Raw genomic sequence first — 13,995 nt, forward strand, 5'->3', positions numbered from 1 at the left:
ACTTTGAATATGAACAGGAAGGATATTGTGGTTGTCCTCTTCTCATGGAAAGTAACCTTGATATCTTCCATCACTTTCCATAATTATCGCTGACAGCTGTCAAGATGTCAGCAACGGTAAAATATGACTGACACACATTTGATGAGGCTGATGGACAATTACAAACCAGCAGCCTATTAGACAGATATTGACCCACGAGAGCGGCATTTTCTGATGGAGGGGGTGTGAGGAGGACAGTCAAAAGACGCGAGAGAGCTAAGAATATCAGAAAGCTCATCAGCAAGACTTTTTTTTTTTTATTTCCACTTACTGTTCTAGTTTATCGAGAGTTAACTCTGCGTATGTCAAAGATATGAAAGCTTTTAATTATCTGCAAAAATGTTAGTTGACTGAGTTTGGTGTAAAAAAAAAAAAAAAATCCCTACACACATACACACACACACACATACACATACAAATTCTATATTTCTGTACATGCTGACATTTACCTAAATAAGAGTTTTTAAATTCAGTTCAGATGTGTTTTTGTTTTTTAACGACAAAATGCACGAAAACATCATATTGGTCCTTTGAATGAAGATGTCAGTGGAAAGTTTACCACCAGCACTGACAAACAGGAAGGTGCTGTGTGTGTATGTGTGTGTGTATGTGTGTGAGAGTTGCATCCCCATTGGTAGTGTAGAGCATGATGAGGTCACAGCTTGGTTAAGACAGCAGGAGTGGCCATTATAACTCAGCAACCTGTGTTTCTTTTTCATCCTCATGTCACATTTGCTCCAGGCTGCTCTGCTGTCTTCCTGTCTGCCGTTTTTTAGTCTTGACTTTATGTGATGAAGATTTCTTGAGATTGTGTTTTTGTTTTTTTTTTTTGTTTTTTTCTCTCTCTCCACTGTCTTCTTCATCTGGGTCTTGAGGAGTCAGAGGGTCTGCCATGTGGGTAAGAAGTATGCAGAAAAGACTTTGAAAGCTCTTAGAGACTTCACAAACTTGCCACAGTCCTCCATTATTGTAATGATTGTTGAAAGATGAAAGGGAGGAAATGCTGGAAAGTAACTATGTATTCATGGTTGTTATTTGTTTGGTTAATGTACTATATGGCAGTGAGTGTGTCTGGATTGTAAATGTGAAGTGATGGCATGAGTAGGCCAACACAGAACAGTGGCTTAATGCAGATAGTTCAGGATGAATTATTCAGACGGTGAAGTATTTCTGAATCATGTGAAGAGGTTTTTGGATTAGTCTGTTGAAGAGGGTAAAGTATTTTCTTTCCCTTCCTCTCCCTCCCTCTCCTTTCACTCTCTCTTTGTGCGTGTGCTCCTCTACTCTCCATCTACATTTATCATGAGTGTAAAAATTCTAAGATACTGGACTGCCCTCATAAAGTCAAGCCAGTGTGATTTAGATGTTTTTAATATGAGATGCAGCTTGTGCATTAGGCTTCGTTGGCTGAGTGTTTAATTGCTCTCTGAGTGGTTTCAGTGCAGGTTAGCTAACAACAGAGAGCCAGATGTGGTGTTAACCTTCTCACTGTATATTGTGCTCAGAGTTTTCTGAATGAGGAAAATTTATACAACTATGAGCCAGATATGTTTAAATACACTAATTGTGGCTGTTGGTTGGTGATTAAAACCTCCATTTTATTGCAAGGAGGTGTAATATTTTCATTTCATCATTGTGCACAGCTTCTGTATCTTTTCTCTGTTAAAAACATACAAAACTATTCAGTGTTTTTTACATTAGGAAGTGAAATTATATTACCAAGATGAACAAAATGGCAGTTTAATCAATTAAGAAAAATAAAATTTCTAAGTTTTTTTCTCCTTGGTTATTTTTGGCGCCAAAATCTTAACGTGACCATGCATACAGCACAAAATCTAAATTACTTTATATTAGAGATGTTGTGTTATTTTAATTTCTACTTTTATTTAATTAAGGTACAACATAGCAACAACAAATTAGTTCCTTTTGGTCACAAAAACCCAAAAACTTACAATAAAGCTAATTCCAGCAGACACTGTAATTACATCAAGGGCCATAAATTACAAACATTACGTGCTTCTGAAGATGGTAATTAGAAACTTTGATGGACCAACAGAATTGTGTTTTTACAGTGTCTCTTTTCCATATTTTCATGAAGTGGATTTTGGTGTATGTGAAAATTTGTATTACGCAGAGGACAATAACGTCCACCATTGTATTAGCGAGAAGGTGCGCAATTGCAGGTGTGTAAACACATCTGGACCAGAATCATCCTCTGATGTATGTATTTTCCATCTTATTTATATACAAGTAAGTTTATTTTTGTGTGGTCACTGCGTACCGAGGCTCACGGAGTGGCCTGAACTGGACACCCAGTCCTGTTTTAACTCTTGAGTGGTTCTTTCTAGGACTGTCCAACCTGAGAATGGTGATTTCAGGCTCAATCTCAGGTTCGTCAGCCCATGAAATGCTAACTCCCCCTCAGCAGAGTATGAGAAGAAACCCCCAAAACCTGCCTGGACTGTGGTGGAATATGTTTTCATATTCAAACAGCAAGGTTTTGAATTATCTGCTGACTAGACAGACAACTAGTACCCTTTTTTTTTTTTTTTTTTTTTTTTTTTTAGGATTTTATCAATTTTGTGTTTCATGAATGTGAAGTAATTCATTACTATTTCATTTTATGGCTGCAATTATTATAACTTTAGCTTTTATTTTGGTCAAAATATATATTTATGGTTCCTCTCTAATTATATCGAATCAGGTTAAATACTTAATGTCAGCACAATGGAGAAAAATACTTATTCCACTTATTACAGCTTGTGTTGTTCAAAATAAATAACCCTCGTCAGGGTATTTTGCCTTCACACAGAACGCTGCTGTTATAATGTTGAGATAAAACATTCAGAGAGTAACAATTTCCTCCAATATTACTCTGCTTATTAACCAGTAGAGGGAGCAATGTACACAAGAACCGGAGAGCAGAGGCCATTGCTTCTTGTGGAAATTATTTTTTATCAGTTAGATTTTAATCCCAAAAGAAAAATCTCTAAATCATCCATCTAGTATTATTGTTAAATGTTTTCATTTTTTTTAAATGATAGAAAATGTACTTTCTGACAGTCGCCTTACATTCTGCTTTCGCGTTGTAACAACTGTCATGTGGCACACACCTGCCAAAGCTTAAGTTTGATATTATTTTATAACAAATAGAAGACAAAGAACTGTTTTCTTCAGTAATGTACTGATCCATGCCAAGAATATGGTTTGGTACAAAGCGGCATAAATTCTGCTGTTCTCATTTGACATCTGTAGAACCTATAACGACTGCTGATTTCAGTTCATAATTATATTATTTCAGAATAGAAAAGATGACATAATTACATTACTGACATTTTAAAGGTGCAGGATAAGAAAGTATATTCATATACTTATATGATAAATTAAGTATATTCATACTTTCATACTGTATATGGGATGCGTATACAAGTGTAATTTTATACTCATTTACTTTATCACCAACAATTAGGACAAACATCTGAGGAACTTTTTAAATAAATTACAATATTACTATTTTTTGTTTGTGTGTGTGTAACAGGAATATTTTTCGCTGCATCTATCATCTACTTAGATAGATTAAGAGTCAAACATAAAATCAGAGTTTGCAACCAGGTAATTATGTTCTTTACTCATCTATTTACATTATATGCTTTTACTGATTGTAACACAAATGTAATTCAATTTGATTTACTGAATCACAGATAGAATATAAATTAGCAGTAAGGGTATAAAAACAGTGACATATATTACTTTCATGAAAATACAACACTACAAATGAAGTAAAATCCATAATTATCATTTCATATAGATAGACTCAGGGGAAAAAAAATATTGAAAAGGTATATCTTAATCCTTTTCTTAAAGCAATCCATGGATCAGAAGCATTGCAGCCTTTGCAGCATCTCATCTTGTACAAATGTAGCACTTTAGTTTCCTTTTCTTTTCTGAAACAAACTTCTAGACGGTTCTGGTTGCTAAGCTTGTCAGCTTTGTTACATCTCGTCGTTTTTGTCTCCTTGCTTTCTGAACTGTTTAATAAATCCAAAAATTCCATCAAAATATTTTTTTTTTTTAACAAGAAATTCCATAAACCATAGAGTTTGCGTGCATTCAGCTGCAGGATGGACATTTTTTTTAAATCTGCGTTTCTGGAGTGAGTTCTGTACAGCGGCATGTTCATATCCTTTTAAGGCAATCAAATGCAATAGCCTTTTACATCCTGATCTCTCACTGAGATTAAACTGTAATTCAATCTAAAAATTACAGGTATAAAATGAAGTGCAAAATGAAGCAGATGAACCTCAATATATCCAATCAGATCTTTTCAAACTTGTTTTATATTTAGTAAGAAAGTTTCCAGTTCTATTTCCTATTAACTATCCCAGCAACTGTTTCCATACAAGATAAGTAAGCTCTTATCCACTTTACTATTTCCAGATAATGTTGCTCCTCAGAGAGTATGGCCTATATTCAGACTCGAGAAAATCCGCACAGTTAATGATGCAGAAAAATGACAAGTAAAATCGATGTAACTTCTCAATAGACTTTGGCATCTCTGACAATTTTGATTTTTTTTTTTTTGTCCGGTGAAGCTGCAGACATTTTTCTGTTGTCTTATGATTTTGTAGAGAAGATGAGAGGAACATTGATGCAGCCTTATAAACTCAAGTGTGCTTCTTGTTTGATTGTGTGCTATAAATGTCCTTTATTGGCTTACATTGGTTTATATTGGTTTTCAGATATTTTACAAGGTCTTTATGTTAGCAACCCACCCTTCAGAAACTCTTTGTTCTACAGAGACACCAGGTGCACCCTGTCACATCCCTGCCAATATTTAAAGGACAATGGAGTGTTGCAATCTTTGCTTTTTGGTTTTCTTACTGCCGCAAACTCACAAGTCTTTATTCTGGCTTGCAGTAATTTTATCAGGACAACTGTGTTACAACTAAATGTATTCACGTCAGCTTTCCTTTGCCCATGAAAACTGATTTTACAAACACCCTTTCAGAGGAAAATGGTTGTGTAGAAAATGGACCAGAGGAGTGTGTGACCCCATTGACCTTTCTTTCATCGAGGTTAAGGGTCAGATTGGGATCCAGCTCTCTGTGGAGAGATTAAACCCGGTCACCAAGGTAACATTATGTCCAACCGGTTTGACCAGGGTCACATCAGTGAATGCTGACTCTTATATTACACACTGACTTTGATTTTATGAGTGGGGAAGGAATTAAAAAACATACAAATCTGTGTATCTGTTCATTTTTAACTGTCTTTGTGTTTTACTGTTTATCTCAATTGATCAAAAATGTTTTAATAAAAGAAAGAAATTATTAACTATAATTTAAATGTGTCATTTGTGTGTGTGTGTGTGTGTGTGTGTGTGTGTGTGTGTGTGTGTGTGTGTGTGTGTGTGTGTGTGTGTACGTGTGTTTTCACACTAGCTCTCCTAGCTTTTACCCCACAGGATTCGCTTTGTGAGTCAGCCGACCGGGGTTGAAGGGTTTGAGCCACTTTGCCTGGGGTCAGTTTGCTGGGAATTAGTGAGTTGAATGAGCATGTGTGCAGACTGAAAAGCCAGATCATGGTGGAAAAGTGTGAGCTGAACTGAGTCTCAGAGAGGATGTTCAGGTCAGCTTATGTCATGTAAGGAAAGGTGGTTGAATTCATGTGCACTTATAAAAACTGTAAAAAGTATTGCTGCACGATCAGATAATTTGTTGTTGCTTTTTGGATTTTTTAAAAATATTGATCGATGAATTCAAAGAACCATGCCAGTGGATTTGTGGTTAAATCTATTTCTACTTTTTTTTTTTTTTTTTTGATTGATTGAGATTTGGTTGATTTTTTTTTACTTTCCAGGGAACATTGGTTTCCACTCATTTTGCCAAACTATGAAAATCAATATCTAGAGAAATGAAAATCGCTTAAGATAGTTAATCCATCACAATAAATATTTAATTGTTCTTTAATTTTACATCACAGTTATGTTGATGGATTTAGGAGCACTCTGATATGTCAGATTTGAGTCTGAGCAGTAACCATTTTAGTGCAAAAAGCAACCAAACTCAAATTATCATTTTCACAATTAGTTTTGACAATGTACCTTGTCAATGTACTTTCTGGCAGCCATCTAACAACACTAAAATGTTAAAACATCCTTACATACAGCAGCAAAGGAGACTTGAAAATTCTCTCTGGTCTCGTCTATCACATGAGTATGATTACGATCAGTTAACTGCATCATCAAGGCTCTGCAAGATATTTTTTTCATATTGTTTCATGCTGTTCAGCTGTGTGCATAATGTAGGCGGGAAGTCAATCTAAACACTTAACGCTTCAGAAAATGGCCGGATATAATATAAATAAAGATTATGTGATTTGTAGTGAATGAGCTAAAACATGCAGCACCTTCCAGCCCGGCCAATATTTTTTCCTCAACATAGACAAAAAGCACATGAGGCAAACAGCCAAGTGTTTTGTTACAACAGTATAAAAATTCAAAATGACACAACGGTCAGTGTAGCACATGACGAAAAGGTACGTGATGGTCAACTTCTGCTTCGGCAATCACTGTTTATGTAAGCGAGTGACCATCATCTGTGTGTGTGTGTGTGTGTGTGTTGGAGGGTTAAAAGGTGTGGTGGGAGCTGTGAGCTGAGGTCAGTTAGTTCCAGGCCCAAGGAGAGCGCCGCCACGGCCTTGGAACAGTGTGGGGGTGGTTCACTTCCCCTTTCCCTGCCTCACGGCTTCCTGTGAGCGCTATAACCGTTAACCACACCCTCCTCCCCTGGCCTACACCCCCCTCCCTCACACAACCACCACTACCACCGCCACACACCAAGCCCTAGAAAACACTCGGCTAGTACACCAACTCTCCCCTCTTTCTCCTTTATTCCCTAGCCAATGAACACACACACACTCCAACAATAGTCCTCTTCCCTCGTACTGTAGTAGTCACACCTCTCCCTGCTCTCTCTTTCTCTCCCTGCCCTGACAACCATCTCTCTTGTTTCTCTCTGTGCCTGACCCTCCGCCAGCTAATTATAAAGATAAGTTAAAATGAGCGTATGTATGTAGGCATGTTTGTGCTTGAGCCGTTGTGGCTACGCAGGTGGGTTTGCACTCGTGATAGGTTCACTGCATTCTTCCCAATGCCGGTTTCTCATCATGTCATCAACCATGTGCAACTCTCATTGAAAGACATTCTAAAGACCCCGTCTGTGCTTAGCAAGAGCTGAGTCACCACTGAAAGAGATCGGTGAGCAGATTCTGCAACATTCCCCGTTGTTAAAAGAAATTGAATTATCTTTTTTTGTGTTGTTTTTTGTGACTGAATGACCCAATTAAAACAATACAGCCATGCTCTGATCTGATCACTGGCCACGTCTCACTGTCTCACTGTGCCACACACATCACACCTACAATAGCAGCATTCTTACTATACTCCCATCAGACATTATGCTGCAGAAGAGGCGAATTCTGAACGAGATCTTCTGTGTCAGTGTGTATGTGAGTAGGCGTATATAAGCCTGTGGTCTGTGGAGGGACAGTAGAGATGTGTTGAAGAGCGTGCATGTGTGTATGTGAGTGGGGAGGTGTGTGTATACGTTGTGTGTGTGAGCACAGTGGTGGTGATGCTGGGGGGGGGGGGGCGGGGGGGTCTACTCCTCTAAAGGGAGTGCTGTTCCTGTAGGGGAGAGGAGGAGAGGGGTGGAGTGCATGGAGTGAGTGTATGTGGGGGAGTGAGTGTGGGGGCAGCTAGGCCATCTGGACTGTGAGGAGGCTGAAGAAAGGGAGAGTGTGTGTGTGTGTGAGAGAGAGAGAGAGACAGAGAAAGCAAGGAGTAGGGTGTAGGGATGAGAAAAGAGAAGGAAAAGAGGGAGGTAGAGCAGAAATTGAGGGTTTGAGAGAGAGGATGGAGATACATGAAGAGCAACAGAGGGAGGAATGTTGCTTGGGGTCATAATGCTAAACATTTCCACGGCAATACACAACATTCTGCAAATGTATTGATTTTACTCAATAGAGAAACAATAAGTGTGTGAATGCGCATGTGAGCGTAGGCTCGGGAGAAGATATTTGTGTTTCCAACCCTCCACATTCACTCAGTCAATATTCACTATATGAGGAATTCTATGCTAAAGAATATTCTGTCAAATGTTCACCTGCCAAAGCCATCACACAACTTTTACTGTGCTCACTGTCACACTCACCTACAGAGTGAAACATCTGTACTATTATGTACTCAGACTCATGATATCTGAGTAAAATATGAGCATAACTGAAGTGATCTTAATTCATTATTTATAGGCACAGACAGAGGAGTCTGTTGTCATGTTGCATACTTGCCACAAGGTGTTGGAAGATGAGTGTTGTTTAGTAAGTTTATTTATGTGCTGGCAGACACATAAATACACAGAATTGTTGTTTGGACCTTAGTAATTAACTAGTGGATGAATTATCTTGACACACACTTTATTTTAAGAATGTCTGTAAAATAAATGACAGTGCTCTTCATTCAGAAATTAGAATGAATCCGTCCTACACCAGAGCTGCATCCAGATGCAGATGTAGAGCCACAATAATGGAATTTTGTTTAATATTGTGATGTATTGGTTGTTTTTCTCAAACATTTTGGCTATTTTGTGATGAATTTCCTGATTAAAAACAATTAACAAAATTAAGCTTGTGTATAAGATGATTTTCTATCACTATGTGTACTGTATGTTGATGCTGCTCAAGATGCAAATGCAAAAACTTATTAAAATAATACATTTAAAGGTTTTCTCAGAGGCATAGTCCAACCAGACTGAAAAAGACATGGAGGGTATTCAAGAGACATCATTCAAATTTACCCTTTGACACAAGAAATGGACCCTGTAGATGCAGAATCAAACTCTATTTTATATCTGAAAGCTCATAAAATTTTTATGCTGTTGATTCCAGATGTACATTACTACATGTAGTTTGGCATTATGAGGTTTATACAGTGTGTCCTTTTGCAAAATTAACGAAACGACCAAAAATAACATTGTAATTGTAAATCTGTGTAAATGCAGAGATTCTGACTTGCTGTAGTAGGAAAAGCGCAGGTGTTACTAATGACATTAATGATGGCTGCATTATATTCAAGTTGAATCAGCTAAAAGGAATTCAGCCATCATTCATTTTATTATTTACACCTGAGATTTTCCGATATGTCAAAATATCTTATGTGAGAAAGGTCTGACATGGACGGAATAACCTGTGAAGGGCCCCCTATCAACCCCTATTCCTCCCACTCTCTGTTGTCACAGTTACAGGTTAATATTTATTTTGATTGGTTGCCAAACTTCAAGAGGCCGGGTCTTATCTAACCAACCCTTTCTCTAAGAAATTACGTTTATATACCACTAAATTATTAGCCCAATTATGTTGCACTGACAAACATAATTGCTGCCAGGATTGTTCACAGATAACATTTTTTCAAATGAATATATACATTTACTGTATGTACTTCACTGAAGTCATACGGAGGAGGTCGGGGCGGATGGCAGGCGTACCAAATGCAGTTGCATCCAAAACAAAAAATACTTTGGTTAAGTGAAAGATTGTTGTTAGATATTAATAATCATGTTGTGTCTTGTGCTGAGTCACTGGAGACTTTTTCTGAATTAAACAAACCATGATATTTCAATAACCTTAACCAAATGCTGCCAGTATGTGAACATAACCATAAAAAGGTTTAATAATGCTCTATTTACTTCCAACAGATATTGTGTTGCAAGATCTGATATTTTAGTGGGAAAAAAAATAAAATAGGCTGTCACTGAAGATTTTACTCATACAACAGAATCAACATGTTTTAAACTTGCCAGATACATTAATGAACAACAGTTTCTCATCATGTTGACAGAAAATGTAATTTGGGTGGCATTACATTACCTTCAAAACTTATTTGCTGTTGCAGCTTAGTAGTATATAAATGTAATTTCTGGGAGACAGTGTTGTATTTATGATGAGTCTGTCAGAGGGCAGACACCAGAGAGAATGAGTAGAGATAGGAACGCATGAAAGTAGCATGCTGCTGAAAAGAGCAACTTTTTGTTGAGGCTGTGATGGACAATAACTAATAACCCTCATCCCGGACATATTCTGGTTTAAAGCCAGAAGAGTTCACCGGGGTTCAGGTAAAGCCTGCATCTTTTCTTATTGTTGGCAACCAAAGGCATGCAGCATATGTTGTAGCCTGTTAATAGCTGGTACAGTACTACCTGTGCTGTGGCACAGTGCAATATGTTAAGTTTTTCTGTTCTGCAATACGTGGCACTACATTTGCTGTGTGGACCTGTCTGAAGGCCCTCATGATGTCATATTGTGCTGTAGTGCTTAAATATTCCCAAACAAATTTTCAGTAACCTGGCAGAAACTAGCTGACACAGAAAGTCTGAATCTTTTGAGGCTTTGGAGTTAGCTATGGGGCCTCGAGGCATGTTTTGCCTAGTTGGTAATCCAGCCTTAACAGTGGATGATGATTGTTGGCACTTGATAAATGACTACAAATCTTCTGATTACTCACTACATATTATGTTGCATTGTGGGATAATTTGAGGTCTCACTGTTTGATAGTTAAATAGTGTTCTTTGCAGTGAAGCATGAATGAAATGCTCTCAATGGAAACCAGCAGCAACTGTAATGTTAACCAGCCAAATGTTTGATGTGTACAAGATGCTAAATGACAGTCAGTTATCAGAATGGTTTGTGTAAAAAGATAAACAGGTGCGCAAGACAGACGTGAGTATCAAGGTGAATTAAATTTGATGACTGCACTGACAGACCACTTGTTCTTGGGTTTGGTTCAGTGAAGAGAAAACGCCTCCCTGTACTGTCCCTGCATGGTCAGCTGATCCCCAACCCCTCTGACCCTCATCCTCACCCCTCCTCCTCACCCTCTTCAACACATCACGTCCTATCCCCTGTCTTTTCGCCACATCAATATTACCTCCTGTTCCAAACCTCCCCCACTCCCATCCCCTCCTCCCCTGCCCTACGCTCCCTGGGCCCTCCTGGCTGAGGGGTCAGCAGAGGTCAGGAGCTCGTGACTCCCTCGTTCATGCTCTTTCCTCTCTCTCCTGACCCCGCTCTTGTTCTACCACAGCTCCGTCCATCTCTCCCTCCCTCCGTATCTCTGTCCTTATCTTTTCGTCTCATTATTTGACCCACTTTTCCTTTCTCTCTCTCTTTCTCTCTCTCTCTCTCTCTCTCTCTCTCTCTCTCTCTCCCTGTTTCAGATTTCTCTGCTCCTTCGCTGGCTCGAGCAGTTCTTGGATGGCGTATTGATTGGGGTTTCTATTCACCTTCACTCACATCCTCTCTCTCTTTGACTCTCTCTCTCTCTCTCTATTCCTTTTGTTCCCCCGTGTACTGTAATGCTCAAATCTCTTTGATCTGTGTGTTTGTGTCTGTCTATCTACTGCTTTCCTAAATGTCTCCATTTACTGTAAGCTCTACCACCACGCTGTGCTCAATTCGTCTCTATCTCCCTCTCCAACACACACACACACACACGCATGCACACACACATTGACAACTTGATATTTGAAAAAAAAAATCTGGTGTGCAGATTTATAACATGGGATTGTAGTCTGACTTGCGGATCACATTTAACACATTTGTCTGGTCTGCTAGTCTTTTCTTTTTGTCGTAAATGTGTTAGCGCGTGCATACACATGACATAAACCCACGCTTTTCCTTACATGTTAACCGCGGTTTGTAAGTGGGATCTGTTTTCCTAAAGGCCATCGGTCTTCAATCATCATTTTGAAGAAGGACCATGCAGCTAAGAACCTTGGGTACTTTAGGGGATTTACATACAAGCATGTGTGTATACACACGGTGCAAATACACATACACATAAGCGCAGAGCAAACACAAACACGGCCAAGAGGGAGGGACTGTACTTTACCCCCACATAGCTGAAGGGAGAGGAGATGAGGTACAGAAAAAAAATTAGAAACCAAATTAGAGGAACTGGTCAGGCGAGGAGGAGAGGCAGAGAGGAGTTGGAGGGGAAGGAGGGGGAGGGGAGGGGTTGAAGGAAAGGAGGGCTAGGACAAACAGAGCCAGTGACCTGAGGAGGGAGTGTCTGAGAACCTACCCAGCATGCATCAACAAGAAGGCTGCTGAGAGGACAGAAATAGGAGTTAAAACAGCCAGAGCAGCTCACAGAGAAAAAGAGCGAGTGCACAATGTCGAACGTGTGCGTCGGTGTGAGTCGTCTTTGTCCGGCCGTCACCCTCTGACCCTTCCCTTGTATGCTCGTGTCTCTACTCTTACATAGTAGCCCTAAATGATCCCTGACAAAGGCCTTTCTTGTGTCCATCCCTTAATACTCCCTCCCCCCCATGCTAAACCCCTCCAACATGCGTCATCATCACCCCCTCACACCTCAGTGAGACAAACACAGGCCTGAACACACACACACATGCCTGACAGCAAGATAGGATTTTTGAAACACACATAGTGATCCCCATCTCCCCCTCCCTGAGGAAACCATCTCCTGACTGGTGCATCCCACGCCTTCCCAGTCAGCCTCTCCTGGAAGGGTGTAAAAGTCTGGGAAATGTTTTAATTCTGAGAGTCAGCAGGGTGGGGTGGGGCAGGAGAAAAAGACTTATCATATTATCATCCTGATGACTCTGCCTGTTTCCGTTTGTCTCAGTCAAAGCGGTATCTAATCGTCACACTCAGATATATGACAGACACTCAAAACCGCACCAGCATAACGACTGATGAATATCCCCCACATAAAACAACCCTTCTTCGTTGTGAAGACAGTCAAACTGGGATACTCACAGATTACAACCTCCCACAACCGTGACCTCCACCCCCATCCTCTTCTAACTCTCTCCCATTCTCCCTCTCTCATCCTTTTCGCAGCTCCTTCTCTCCCCCTGTCTTCTATTGCCTCATCTCTTTCTCTTGTTGGTGTAAGTAAGCAGCTTAAACACCTACAGGGTGTGACATTGGGGCCCCACGCGCCTCCGTATGCAGTCAGAGCGGGTGGGAGAAGGCAGCGCTGAAAAGGAGAGCGTTTCATCCGTCTATTCTCTCCACCCCGCTCTGCCTGGCATCGACGGCGTAAGTGTGGTTTAGGCAAAGCCAAGGCTGTCCCCTCACATTAGCCGGGGCTGAGCCAGACAAGCCGTCATACCCCCCCCCCCCAACCCCACGCAAGACTGTCCTCCGCTGCTCATCTCAACACCTCCCCTCTCTCGCTCTCTCTCTCATCCTCTCTCCTCCTTTCCTCCGCTCAGCTCTGCCATGGGCACCGGTCCCCAATCTCCAAGGTGATTATGACAAAAACGAACGACCCCCAAGAGACGGGGCCAGCAGAGATAAGAGAGAAAGAAGAGGATGGCACAGGGAGAGAACGAGGAGGAGGAGGAAGGGATTGGAGATGGATGATGTAACAGGGATTTTTGGCTGTGCATTATGATTTGGGTTGAGAGTTTCAGAACCAGCAGTTCATATCAGCCTGTATCTATCTATATCTCTATCTCTCTATCATCTTGAAGAAATAAAGAAGCAATAGATAGATAGATTACATACATTCTGTATACTGTACATAATTACATAGATAGATGGCGACTTGTACAGATAGGATCCTCCTTCCATAGGGGTCAAAGATAATTTGTTGTGGTGTGGAATAGGGTCATGACCCCACACGGTCAGCGGGGTCAAATCAAACAGCGGCACTGAGCCCAAGAAGGTCATTAAAGAGACAGAGAGGCCTGATGGGAGGGGGAAGCTGAACAGGGGATGCTGTTAACCCCTTCCCCTGCCTCCCTGCAGAAATAAGAGGAAGCGATGAGAAAGGAAATGTAGTGGAGGAGAAGAGATGAGAGGTCATATTATTGTAGCATAGCAACCCAGGTTTCAGTGTGGGTTGAGGCAAGCAATAATATATAATATTGC

The sequence above is a fragment of the Thunnus maccoyii genome, chromosome 4 (genome assembly GCF_910596095.1).
Source record: "Thunnus maccoyii chromosome 4, fThuMac1.1, whole genome shotgun sequence".
In the NCBI taxonomy this organism is placed as follows: Eukaryota; Metazoa; Chordata; class Actinopteri; order Scombriformes; family Scombridae; genus Thunnus; species Thunnus maccoyii.